The 13,415-nt window shown below is 35.3% G+C and overlaps 1 non-coding gene across 1 annotated transcript; it reads left to right on the forward strand.

The window, feature by feature from the left end:
* The first annotated feature begins 12,952 nt into the window (after positions 1 to 12,952).
* On the forward strand, positions 12,953 to 13,059 carry LOC128042117 (small nucleolar RNA R71). The gene has a single exon (XR_008197324.1). It is a non-coding gene; the product is annotated as a small nucleolar RNA R71 (small nucleolar RNA).
* Positions 13,060 to 13,415: the final 356 nt, after the last annotated feature.

The raw sequence follows: 13,415 nt of genomic DNA on the forward strand, positions 1-13,415 counted from the left end.
TTTTTATGAATTACCATGTACTCTGGCAGACTGTGTGAAATGTATTGTTTCCTTATTGAAAGATTCAACTTATCAATGGTGGAACACCTTGGTTTCGGTTGTGCCGAGAGAATGGGTATATTGGCAACTCTTTCAAACTGAATTTCGAGAGAAATATATGAGTTAGAGATTTCTTGGTAAGAAACGTAAAGAGTTTCTTAAGCTAAAATAGGGCTGGATGATAGTATCTGAATACGAGAGAGAATTTTTTTGACTCAGAAAGTATGCTCGAGAATGTATACCGATAGAGGTTGCTATGTGTACATGTTTTGAAGACGGGTTGAACGAAGACATCAAGCTATTAGTCAAGATTCTCTAATTGAAAGAATTTGTTGTTTTGGTTGACAAAGAGCATAAAGCTGAAGAATTGAGTAAAGCAAAGAGAAAAGCCAATTATGGGGCTCGTGATCTGGGAAAGAGACCAGTAGGAAAATTATATCAATCACTGTCAAAGAAATTAAAAGAATACCACTGTCATTCTTCAGCTTCAGTGGGTTATTCAAGTAAAGATAGGGAAAACAATATGCGAGCTCAAAACCTCAGGCTACGTCTGTAGTTAGTGTGGGCAGTGTTTGTGATTATAAAATGAAAGACAGGGCATGTTTTGAATGTGGTTCGTATGAACATTATATCAGAGATTGCTTGGAAAGGTCTGACAAAGCAAAGGTTTAGACTACTTGACCGAGTAATACTACTGCGAGAGGTAGACCACACAGACCACTAGAAATGCAAGCAATAGCCGTAATGGAACAAATGAATCTACTTGAGATTCGAGGCACAAGCGTCGGCTAGAGCTTATGCGATCCGTGCACGAGAGGAAGCTTCAACGCCAGATGTTATCATTGGTATAGTTTTTATCTTTGATACTGATGTTACTGCTTTGATTGAATCTGGGTCAACACATTCATATGTATGCACGACTCTAGTGTCAGATAAAAAATTATGTTTTAAGTCTACTGAGTTTCTAATTAAAGTAATGAACCCCTAGGTTAGTATGTGTTAGTTGATAAATTTTGTAAATATTTTCCTTTGATGATTCGAGGTTGCAACTTTCCGGTTGATTTGATGTTACTACCTTTTGATGAGTTTGATGTGATTTTGGGTATAAACCGATTAACTTTGCATGATGCTATGGTGAATTGTTGATGAAAGCATATTGTGTTAAAATGTTAAAACAGTGAAAAGCTTCAAATTGAATCAGATAGACCGGATAGTACGTCTAATGTTATTTTCGCTATGTCAGCACAGAAATATGTTAGAAAAGGTTGTGAAATGTATATTGCTTATATATTTGATTCTAGAGTTTCTGAGTTGAAGCTAGAATCAGTTCTAGCGGTATGTAAGTTTATAAATGTGTTTCTAAAGGAGTTACCCATATTACCACCACTCAGAAAGGTTGAGTTTGCTATTGAGCTAATGCCGAGAACATCTCCGATATCGATAACTCATTACAGAATGGCACCTACAGAATTCAAAGAGTTGAATGTACAATGGTAAGAGTTGACAGATAGAGGTTTTGCTCGACCCAGCTTTTCTCCTTGGGGTGCTCCTGTGTTATTTGTTAAGAAAAAGGACGGATCCATGCGATTATGTATTGACTATTGACAGGTCAACAAAGTCACGATAAAGAATAAGTATCCATTTCCACGTATCGATGACTTATTCAACTAGCTAAAAGGTGCGATGATATTTTCAAATATTGATCTTTGTTCTGGTTATTATCAGTTGCGAGTTAAAGACTCAGATGTACATAAAACCATGTTCAGAACCAGGTATGGACATTATGAGTTTCTAGTGATGCCATTTGGTTTGACTACTGCACTTGCGATATTTATGGATTTGACGAACATAATTTTTAGTGTGTATTTAGATAGCTTCATTGTGGTATTCATCGATGACATTCTAATTTATTCACGAGATGAGATAGGGCATGCCCAGCATTTGAGGATTGTTTTGCAAACTTTGAGCAAAAAATAATTGTTCACCAAGTTTAGCAAATTTGAGTTCTAGCTTCCAGAAGTCAGATTTTTGGGACATGTTGTACCAACAGATGGCATTAGAGTTGATCAGAGCAAATTTCAACTGTGTAGATTGGAAGCCTCCGAGAAATGTATTTGATGTCAAAAATATATTGGGTTTAGCTGGAAATTACAGAAGATTCATCACGAAATTCTCGATGGTTGCTACGTCATTGACGTAATTGTTGCAAAAAGATGTTAAGTTTGAATAGATGATAAATGTCAGCATAGCTTCAATCAATTGAAAGCATTGTTAACCGAGGCACCTGTGTTACTTTAGCTCGAGTTTGGTAAAGAATTTGTGATCTATAGTGATGCTTCATTAAATAGTTTGGGTTGTATTCTAATGCAAGAGGGAAAAGTGATAGCGTATGCTTTTAGATAGTTGAAACCACACGAAAAGAATTATATGATGTATGATTTAGAGCTTGCAGCTATTGTGTTTGCTTTGAAGATTTGGCGACACTATTTGTACAGAGAAATATGTCATATATTCACTGATCATAAAAGTCTGAAGTATTTGATGTCACAGAAAGATTTGAATTTGAAACACTGTAGATGGCTCGAGTTATTGTAAGACTATGACTTGATTATTGACTATCATCCGGGAAAGGCTAATGTTGTGGCTGATACTTTGAGTAGAAAATCTTTATTTGCTTTGCGAGCTTTGAACATGAAGTTGACTTCCATTGATGATGGTTCAATTTTAGTTGAGTTGAAAGCTAGACCTACATTTTTGTAACAGATTTGTGAAGCTCAAAAAAATGTTAATGTTTTGGTAGCCAAACAGAAACAAATTGAGGCGACACCTGATTTAGATTTTCATGTTGGTTCCAATGATAGCTTGTATTTCAAAGGCATAATTTGTGTTCCGAGAAATTCTGATCTCATTCAGGAGATTTGACAGGAAGCTCATAGTAATAGCTTCTCTATTCATCCTGGTAGTAATAAAATGTACGGTGATTTGAAACAAATGTATTGGTGGCCAGGTATGGAACAAGAAATTTTTGAGTTAGTATCGAGATGTTTAGTTTGTTAGTAAGTTAAAATCGAGCATCAAGTACCTTCTGGTTCGTTACAACTAGTGATGATTCCAGAGTGAAAATAAGAACGTATTATGATAGATTTTTTATTTGAGATTACCTCTGCCACCGAAAAAGAAAGATGTTATATGGGTCATTGTTGATCGTATGATGAAGTCCATGCATTTCATTCCAGTGCGTACAGATTTTTCACTTGAGAGATTAGCAGAGTTATATGTGCTTGAGATCGTTAAATTGCACGGTGCGCCAATTCCTATTATTTCTGATAGAGATCCACGATTTTCATCTCGATTCTGGAGCAAATTACATGAAGCTCTCGGTACTCGATTGCATTCTAGAACTGCATTTCATGCTTAGGATAACCGCCAATCTGATCGGGTGATTTAGATACTCGAAGATATGCTTCGATGTTGTGTTTTGGAGTTCGAAGGTAAGTGGGAGAGGTTTTTACCGTTAATTGAGTTTGCATACAACAAAAATTATCAATCGAGCATTAAAATGGCATTGTATGAGGCTTTTTATGGTCGAAAGTGTCGAACTCCATTTTATTGGACTGAGCTCAGTGAGAAAAAGCTTTCTGGGGTTGATTTGATACGAGAAACTGAAGAAAAGGTTAAAGTAATACGAGACAGTTTGAAAGCAACTTCGGATCTATAGAAATCCTATGCGGATTTTGAAAAGAAAAGACATCAAATTCCAAGTCGGTGACAAAGTGTTTTTGAAAGTATTCCCTTGGAAGAAAGTTCTTCAATTTGGTCGTAAAAGAAAGCTTAGTCCGAGGTTTATAAAGCCGTATGAGATCATCGAGAGAATCGAGCCAGTAACTTATAGATTAGCATTTCTATCGGAGTTAGAAAAGATTCATAATATATTCCATGTGTCTATGTTATGACGGTCTCGATCAGATTCTTCACACGTGATTTCACCTGTTGAAGTTGAGATTCAGCCAGTTATGACGTATAGTGAAGAACCGATCAGAATTCTAGCTAGAGAAGTTAAAGTATTGAGAAATAAAAGCATAGCTTTAATGAAAGTTCTTTGGCAATGTCACGGATTAGAAGAAGCTACCTAGGAACCAGAAGAAGCTATGAAAGTGCAATATCTGAACCTCTTTTCTGGTCAGATTTTTTAGGACGAAAATTCCTTAAGGGGTGAGAGTTGTAACAGCCTATTTTTTGGGAAATCAGAATAGTGGTTTTGGGACCATAAATTCGACTAGTAAAATTTAATTTTGTTATTATTTTAATATCTATGGAATACTAGTAAGGTCGTACAAAAAAATTGTTAAGAAAATTTAACGTTTGCATGTTTAATTAAGTAAAAAGGACTAAATCGTAAAAGGTGCAACAGTAGAGTTCTATAAGTTAAAGGTATAAATTAGCTATGAAATTTTTACAGTAAAGGGATTTATATGGTAATTAGACCATTATTATTAGTGGATAAAGATGGGAATGAAATTGATGTTTTAATTAGTTTAAGTTAAAGATTAATAAAGTAATTTAATAAATAAATAAGGTAAAATAAGGTAAAAGGATCGTATCATCTTCTTAGTTGAGAATAACCATCAAAATTAAAGAACAAAAACACCATTTTTAGGGTTGGAGCATTCGACCAAGTTGTTTTGCTTGCATCTAAGTGATTTTGGTCCCGTTTTTAAAGATTTTTATGTTTTTGAAGTCGTTGTAGCTTAATCTAGCTAGCCCAGGGACTAATTTGAACAATTTTCTATTGTTTAGGGTTTTTCCATGAGTATGTTTGTATGGTTTTTTAAGTTTAATGAAAGAATATGAATCTTTGTTCTTAAATAAGCAAGTTTTGTAAAGGGATTTTTGATGAAATTGTTATTTAGGAACCTATTTGTAAAAGTGATAAAAGTTTGTGTTAAATTCTTGAAATGATGCTTTGTATGAATTATTAGAGGTCCCTAGTGCATTCAGTTAGCATGAAATGTGGATGAAATTGCTTAAATTTGAAAGTATGAGCTTAAAGGCTAAATTGTAAAGAAGTTAAAACATTAGGGGGAAAAGAGTAGTTTTGCAAAAGTATGAATTTTGGATTAAATTGAATAGTACGAGTATTAAATGGATTGAATTTGCTTATTTAGATCAAGATAAACCTTGTACAGATCTAGATCGAGGAAAAGCTAAAGCCTTGGAATAATTGATCTAGATTTTACGTCTTTGTCATCGAGGTAAGTTCGTATGATTATTTAATGTTTTAATGTTATAATGAATTATATATCCATGTATTGTTTGTCATGAAATCAAATGTGGAAATCCAAGGATGTTACGAAAATTATCGAGGCCTGTTTGAACCTTAGGAATATGTAGGATACAAATGACATGTCATTAGGGTTACAATGTTTCGAGTGCTGGTCCTAAATGTCCTACCAATGGTTGAGTTCTGACATTTGTTACGGATACTCAACAGCTTGTGTGAACAGTATCGCATAGGTTACGTTCTGACTGTCAGCTTGTGTGGGTAGACCCATTTCATAGCTCGAGTGAGCAACAATGTAAAGGAAAAGGAAAGGTTATATGTTTAGCACACTTTGTGTGAGCTTTCCCGTGTATCCGATTTTATTCTAAATGGTTCAACGGGAATGAAAAGGAAAGAAATTCTCAGTTTTCAAATGAATTATATCATGATTCTATGAAAAGGATTGAAAAGGAAAGAAATGCTTAGTGTTCAAACGATGGAGCAAACAAAGCATTATTGACCTACTCAACCGTTTCAAACATTGGAGTGTAAAACTATTGCTAGGGTATTCCTTATCATTCAAAACCAATTTCATTTAGGTTCAAGAAATTCTAAATGCATTAAAAGAACCTTACTACAAATTTAATTGCATTGATACTTAAGTTATTCTACTTTTAGGAATCAATTTTCAAACAACTATCCTAAGCTAAAAATGTTTAACCAACATTCACAATTTTCTACATTAATTTAAGAGTTATTATCCTCATCGAACATCACCGATATCAATATACTTAGCATAGTTTGATAGTTATTTCGCATTTGTATGTAATGGAAAAATGATTGAAAAAAAGCATGAATATTAAAGCATCTATCTACGACATTCTATATTTACAACACAACACACCTCTAAACCTAAGGGATGCATTGTCCTCAATGCATGAACAATGAAACATGTCAAAATGCAAAAAAAAAAACAACTCAAAATTATAAAAATACAATGACAACTAAATATGAATGCATGAAACATATGGTATAAAATGAAATAAGAAAACAAAGGCTTGGAAAGAATTTGGGTTACTCTAATTGGGTTGGGTGGATTTCCTGGTAGCACATATGTATCGCTGCTTCCTTTCTACCTCACTAGCATCATGTTCAATAGATTTGCCAGTAGCTCGCTTGTAGTGCTTCCATTTTAGCTGGTTAATAGGCACTTCTTCCTCATCATCAATGTCTGACTTTGTGAGATCATTAATCAGTTGATGAACTGCACGTTCTTGTTCAGTCATAGGTGCATTGTTTGGTGTAGTGGTGTTGTCAATAGGTGTAGTAGCTTAAGTCACATCATCGTCATCCTTCTCAGATTCAACATGGACATATTCAGTTTTCTCTACTTCTCCTTCTTGTTCCTGGTATTCTTCTCCACAGTGGTCTCTTCGCCATCGTCATCATCATCATCTAGCTCCAACAACAATTCTTTAGGAAAAATAAGGAATGTAGGCATGGGTCAAGTAAAGTTCTTCTGAAGAGATTTCCTCATGGCCTTATCTCTTTGTCAGACATACCCCTAAAATAGAGCCATCTCTTCTTGAGCTTGGCCAAAATTAGTGGCCAGCCTTTGTTGGTATTTCTCAAGTATTTAGAATTGCTCCTACATGTCAAGCGCGTCAATCACTTTCTGTTAAAAGTTACTATGAGATGTTGATGGAGCAGTATTAGTATTCAGAGGTGGTGATGATGTAGAGGTGGAACCCGGATGCCTTGGCATTTCCTCCCCAGAAAATCTTAGGGTGAGTTGATTTGTTATGGCTCCTTTATTGGCGATTATGTCTTCATTTTTTTGAATAGGAAACTTCACCCACTGACAAAGTGTCGTAATGAGCGATGGAAAATTTAAGGTATCGACATTCTTTTAAGAGCAGCGATGGACTTCTCTAAAAATAATGCTTCCAACATTGATCTTTCTGCCCACCATAATCGAGTGTAATAATAATAGGCTTTCTTTTGAAATAGTTGAGTTGAGAGTAGAAGGGATGAGACAAGTTTTAAGGAAATGATACTACACTCTGCAATGAGGCTTCAACGATACACGGTCAATGGTAGAGTCCTTTTCTAGTCATGTCTTGACAAATTGGGTGTGTTCATCGTGGCCGTCAGATAACCCATATTGTACATTAATGGAGTCTTCATTAAACATTACCGAGACACTGCGCACATATATAAAAGCATTTTTAGGATAGGAGAGATGAGCATAGAATTCTTTTACTATCGTGGTGAGAACGTGATCGAGGTGAAGATAGAAGATTTTCCATCCATGTTTCTTCACTACAGAAGAGATTGCTTCAGAGTAGCCCATAAAAGGGGCATCTTGAAAAGGGAAACCTTTTTCTAGAAAAAACGACCTCTTTGATACGTTCTAGGTATAATTTTCTTCCACGATTTTGCTAAAAAATGTTTGTGGAGGCATAGAGGTGGAAGAAGATGGTGCTTGGCGAGCCATTGTAGAGACAATAGTGACTAGAAAATAAAAAAAAAGGTGAGACCTTTACAATTTAAATGGAGTAAAAGTAGAGAAGGTTTAAGGAGATAAAACGAAAAAGAAGTTAGAAGAGAAGTGAAATGAATAGGGTAAAACGTGAGAGAAAATATAACAATGACGTGGGGGCTAAGATTAATTTGAGAGTGTCCTGACACAAGAAAAAATATCGGGAAAACAAAAATAGCAAAAAAATTAGGAAATTAAAATTAACTATTGTGTTAAATGAGCTGATTTCTACAAACCTGGGCCATAATGTGCATGTAACAAAAGAAAATAATAGTTAAATAAACTTATTGAAGAAATTAACACAAAAATTAAAAGCAAAGGAAATGAATAAAATAGAATAGGAAAGAAATATTAAGTAGTTCAAAAAGAGATGGAATTTTTATCACAATTTATAAGGTCTCCAAAGTAGTGCTTTAATCATTGGCCATTGACTTTGAAAATTGAACCAGTCTTGCTATCTTTAACTTCTACAGCTCCATGAGGATGGACATGCACTATCTCGAATGGGCCAGACCAACGAGATTTCAATTTCCCAAGAAATAATTTAAGCCTGGAATTGAATAACAAGACTTGTTGTCCAAGTGCAAATTGTCGTGGCAAGTTTTTTTTGTCATGCCATTGTTTAATCTTTTCTTTGTACAGCTTGGCATACTCATAGGCTAGTGCTAAAAATTCCTCCATCTCATCCAACTCGAATAGCCCATTAGTACTAGTAGCACTCCAATCAATATTCAAATTCTTAATTGCCCAATATGTCTTATGTTCAAGTTCAACGGGCAAATGACAGGGTTTCCCATAAACAAGCTTGAAGAGCGACATCCTCAATGGTGTCTTGGATAAAGTGCTATATGCCCATAAAGCTTCATCCAATATGGATGAGCAATCTTTTCTGTTGGGATTGACTACCTTTTCCAAATTTGTTTAATCTCTCTATTAGAGACTTTCGCCTGCCCATTTGTCTGGGGATGGTATGCCGTGGCAATTTTATGTTTAACTCTATACCTGTTCAGAGCATTAGCAACTAGTTTGCAATCAAAGTGTGAACCTTCATCACTAATTAGAGCACGAGGGGTACCAAACCTAGTAAAAATATTTTTATGTAGAAATTTCAGTATCAATTTGGCATCATTTGTTGGTAAAGCAATAGCCTCAACCCACTTGAATACATAATCAACAGCTAAAAGTATGTATGCATTTCCCCAAGAAGGTGAGAATGGTCCCTTAAAACCAATTCCTCAAACATTAAATAGCTCCACTTCTAAAATAGTCTGTAAGGGCATCTCATACCTTCTCAATAGATTTCCAATTTTCTGACAGTGATCGTAAGCCTGGAAAAATTAATAAGCATCTTTAAACATGGTCGTCCAATAAAATCTAGATTGGAGAACTTTTGCAATACTTATCATGCCCCCAAAGTGCCCTCTAGATGGTGCTGAATGACAAGAAATAAAATACTTTGAATCTCATCATCTGGAACACACCTCCGAATTATCTGGTCTGCACAATGTTTGAATAAAAGTGGCTCATCCCAATAATAAATCTTGGCATTATGGAGAAATTTATTCCGTCTTTGATTTGTGAGGTTAGGTGGCAACAATCCACTAGACAAAAAATTTACAACATCAGTATACCATAGTAATGCCATGGCAATTAAAAGTTGCTTATCTGGGAAATCACCCTGAATGTGTTGAATATTACCATTTTTATTTCTTGCTTCAATTTGAGACAAGTGATCAGCCACTTGATATTTTATGCCTTTCCTACCTCTAATTTCCTGATCAAATTCCTCCAATAGCAGTAGTTGTCGAATCAATCTGGGCTTAGCGTCTTTCTTGGTCACCAAGTATTTAATAGCAGAGTGGTCCATATAAACCGTAACTTTGGTGCCTACTAAATAAACTCTGTATTTGTCAAAGGCAAATACCACATCTAATAGCTCCTTCCCAGTGGTGGTATAATTTAGTTGTGAATCAGTCAACGTATTACTTGAATAGTAGATAGCATGAAATACCATGTCCTTTCTTTGCCCAAGTACTGCCCTTACGGAAAAATCACTGGCATCACACATAAGTTCAAAAGGTAAAATCCAATCTAGTACTGTGATGAGCCACTTTTTCAACTCTCAAATGCCTATAAGAATTGATCATCAAAATTGAAAGATCTGTTGTGTTCTAACAATGTACACAGGGGTTTTGATATTTTTGAAAAATCTTTGATGAACCGTCGATAGAATCCTGCATGGCCAAGAAAACTGCGAATACCTTGAACTGTGGAGGGTGGTGGCAATTTTTCAATAACTTTGATTTTTACTCTATCGACAACAACCCCTTGCTGTGAAATTTTCTGTCCCAAAAAAGTGCCTTCACAAACAATGGAGAGGCACTTCTCCCAATTGAGAATAAGGTTGGTTTCTTCACATCAACAAAGAACTAACTCTAGATTTTTTAAACAATCTTCAAAAGTATCACCAAAGACCAAGAAGTCATCCATAAAACTTCTAAAAATTTCTCCACCATGTCTGAAAATATTGCCATTATGCAATGCTAAAATGTTGTAGAGGCAATGCATAATCCAAACGGCATTCGTTGGAACGTAAAAGTTCCATAAAGACATGTGAATTTGGTCTTCTGTTGATCAGTAGGAGCTATGGCAATCTGGTTATATCCCAGATAACCATCTAGAAAACAATAGAAGGCTTTCCATACTAATCTATCTAACATCTGGTCAATAACTGGCAGAGGAAAACTGTCATTTCTTGTTGCTATGTTGAGTTTAGGATAGTCCATACAAACTCACCATCTCGTGACAGTTCTAGTAGGAATGAGTTCATTGTTAACATTGCTTACCAAAGTGACACCCCATTTTTTAGGTAGACATTGATCAGGACTCACCCAAGAACAATCTGAAATTGGGTATATGATTCCAGCATCCAGCCATTTGATAATCTCCTTTTGACAATTTCCTTCATAATGGGATTTAGTCTTCTCTGCTTCTCGATAGATTTTCCATGTTAATCCTCTAGTAATATTTAGTGCATGCAGATTGCTGGATTGATTCCTTTGATATCCACAATCGTCCATCCCAATGCTTTCTTAGATTTCTTCAAAACTTTCAAAAATTGAGCTTCTTGATCTAATGTCAATGGCACTGAAATAATTACTGGCAATGTGTTATTATCTCCCAAGTAAGCATACTTCAAATCTGCTGGCAACGGCTTTAATTTTAACATAAGAGGATCTTCTATGGATGGTTGAGGAAGTTTAAAAGAATGGTCCGATAAATTTAATGGTTCAAAACTTTTCCTTGATCCATTCTCGATTTGGTTAACATCCATTAGTTCACCAAGCTCTTCAATCATTTCTGCTTCAATAAACTCAATTGAATCTACATCCTTATTATAATTATTGTGATAAAAATCTACAATTTCTTCCTAAACTATTGTGTCAACAATCTCCATGATGTGCCATTTTTCATCTGTATATACACACTTCATAGCATCAAAAACATTAAAAGTTATCTGTTGATCATTAACTCTCATAGTTAATTCACCTTTTTGGACATCAATTAATGTTTTGCCAGTTGCTAGAAAAGGTCTCCCAAGTATGATTGGTACCTTTTTATCATCCTTACATTTCAAAATAATAAAATCTACTGGAAAAATAAATTTGTCAACTCTTACCAACATGTCTTCTATTTTACCTTCTCGATGTGTATATGAACGATCAGCTAATTGCAAAGTGACAGTTGTAGGTGTCACCTTTCTTATTCCCAGCTTCCTGAAAATAGACATAGGCCTTAGATTTATACTCACACCTAAATCGCATATTTCTTTGCCAACATAATGGTTTCCAATAGAGCAAGGTGTAGTAAAACTCCCTGGATCCTTCTGGTTTGCTGGCAATTTGTTTCTTAGCAATGTTGTGTATCCTTCAGTAAGAGCAACAGTTTTGAACTCTCCTAACATTCTCTTCTTTGATACGATATATTTCATGAATTTTACATAGTTGGGCATTTTTTCCAATGCTTCCACCAATAGTATGTTGATATGTAATTGCTTTAGGACATCCAAGAATTTCTTGAATTGAAAATCTTACTTAGATTTTTGGAAACGCTAAGGAAAAGGTGGCGGTAACCTTCCTTCCATTTGTTAAGGTTGTTTTGCAGTGGCAGTTTTACTGGCAATGCAAGATGAATCTGCTTCAACATTTTTCTAGTTGTTCTTTTCCTTTGTAGCTTGCTGCACTACTGATTCTGAATTCTTCTTATTTGTGAAATTTGAACTACTTTCTTCAATAGTGGTCTCATTAACAACTCCTGATAGTTGCATACCACTTCTGAGCATAATGGCTTTACACTATTCCTTTCCTTGAGATCGTGAATTTTCAGTATCACTCGGTAGTGCTCCTTGCAGTCTTGAGCTTAATGCTTTGGCAATTTTCCCTACTTGATTCTCTAAAGCTCTTAAAGAAGCAGCTTGACTTTAAATGATAGCATCATTCTTGGCCATGTATTCCTTCAATATATCTTCCATCGATGAAGAACTCAAAGCTGAATTTTGCTAAATACTTTGCCGTGGCATGAGTTAATTGTATCCATGCGGTGCACCTGTAACATTTTGTCGAATAGCATTGTTGGAATTTCCCATCGCTAGATTACTCCAATTGAAGTTGGGATGTCGCTTCCACCTCGGATTATATGTTTTGGAATATGGTTTATTTTTTTCTACGATCAAAATTTCCCATATAAATTGAGTTTGGATTCGATGGGCATTCATGAAAAACATGATCTTCTCCGCAGTAAACACATGCTAACTTGGTTGTTTTTATTTCTTGCACTGCAGCTGGTCTTTTTAGTGTTTTAATCATATTCATTAAAGATGGTACCTGAGCTATTAGAGAAGTAATCGCATCAAGTTTCATTACTCTAGAAACTCTTTTGTATTCCCAACTCTGGTCGTGGGGTATTGATAATCAATGTTTGCTATCCTTTCTAGAATTTTATATGCCTCATTATATGATTTATCAAGAAAAGTCTCATTGCCAGATGTGTCAACCACCATCCTTATATGCGCATTCAATCTGTAAAACATTTCCATTTGTGTCTAATGTTGAAAACCATGCATCAGGAATTTTCTAATTAACTCCTTGAATCACTCTCATGCTTCATATAATGTTTCGTCCTCAGATTTTTGGAAAGACGTAATATCGTTCCTCAATTTGGCATTCATGTTCGGAGGATTATATCTTAGCAGAGACCTCTGACAAAGTTCATTTCAAGATGCCATCATACTTGACAGCAATGCATTTAACCATGCCCAGGCACAATCTCGCAATGAATAATGGAATAACTACAATTTCAGGGCATCATCAAGAATACCCTACTGCTTGAACGAATTGTAGACTTTCAAAAAGAGTCTTCAGTGCAATTGTGGATCCTCAGTAGGAAATCCACTAAACTGCCCTACTTTTTGTAACATTTGAAACATCACTGACTTTAACTCAAAATGTTGAACCTAAATATGCTGCCTAACAATTCCTGGATTCAAATCATCTAAGATCGGTACTACATGTTCTC

This window comes from Gossypium raimondii, chromosome 6 (assembly GCF_025698545.1).
Source record: "Gossypium raimondii isolate GPD5lz chromosome 6, ASM2569854v1, whole genome shotgun sequence".
In the NCBI taxonomy this organism is placed as follows: Eukaryota; Viridiplantae; Streptophyta; class Magnoliopsida; order Malvales; family Malvaceae; genus Gossypium; species Gossypium raimondii.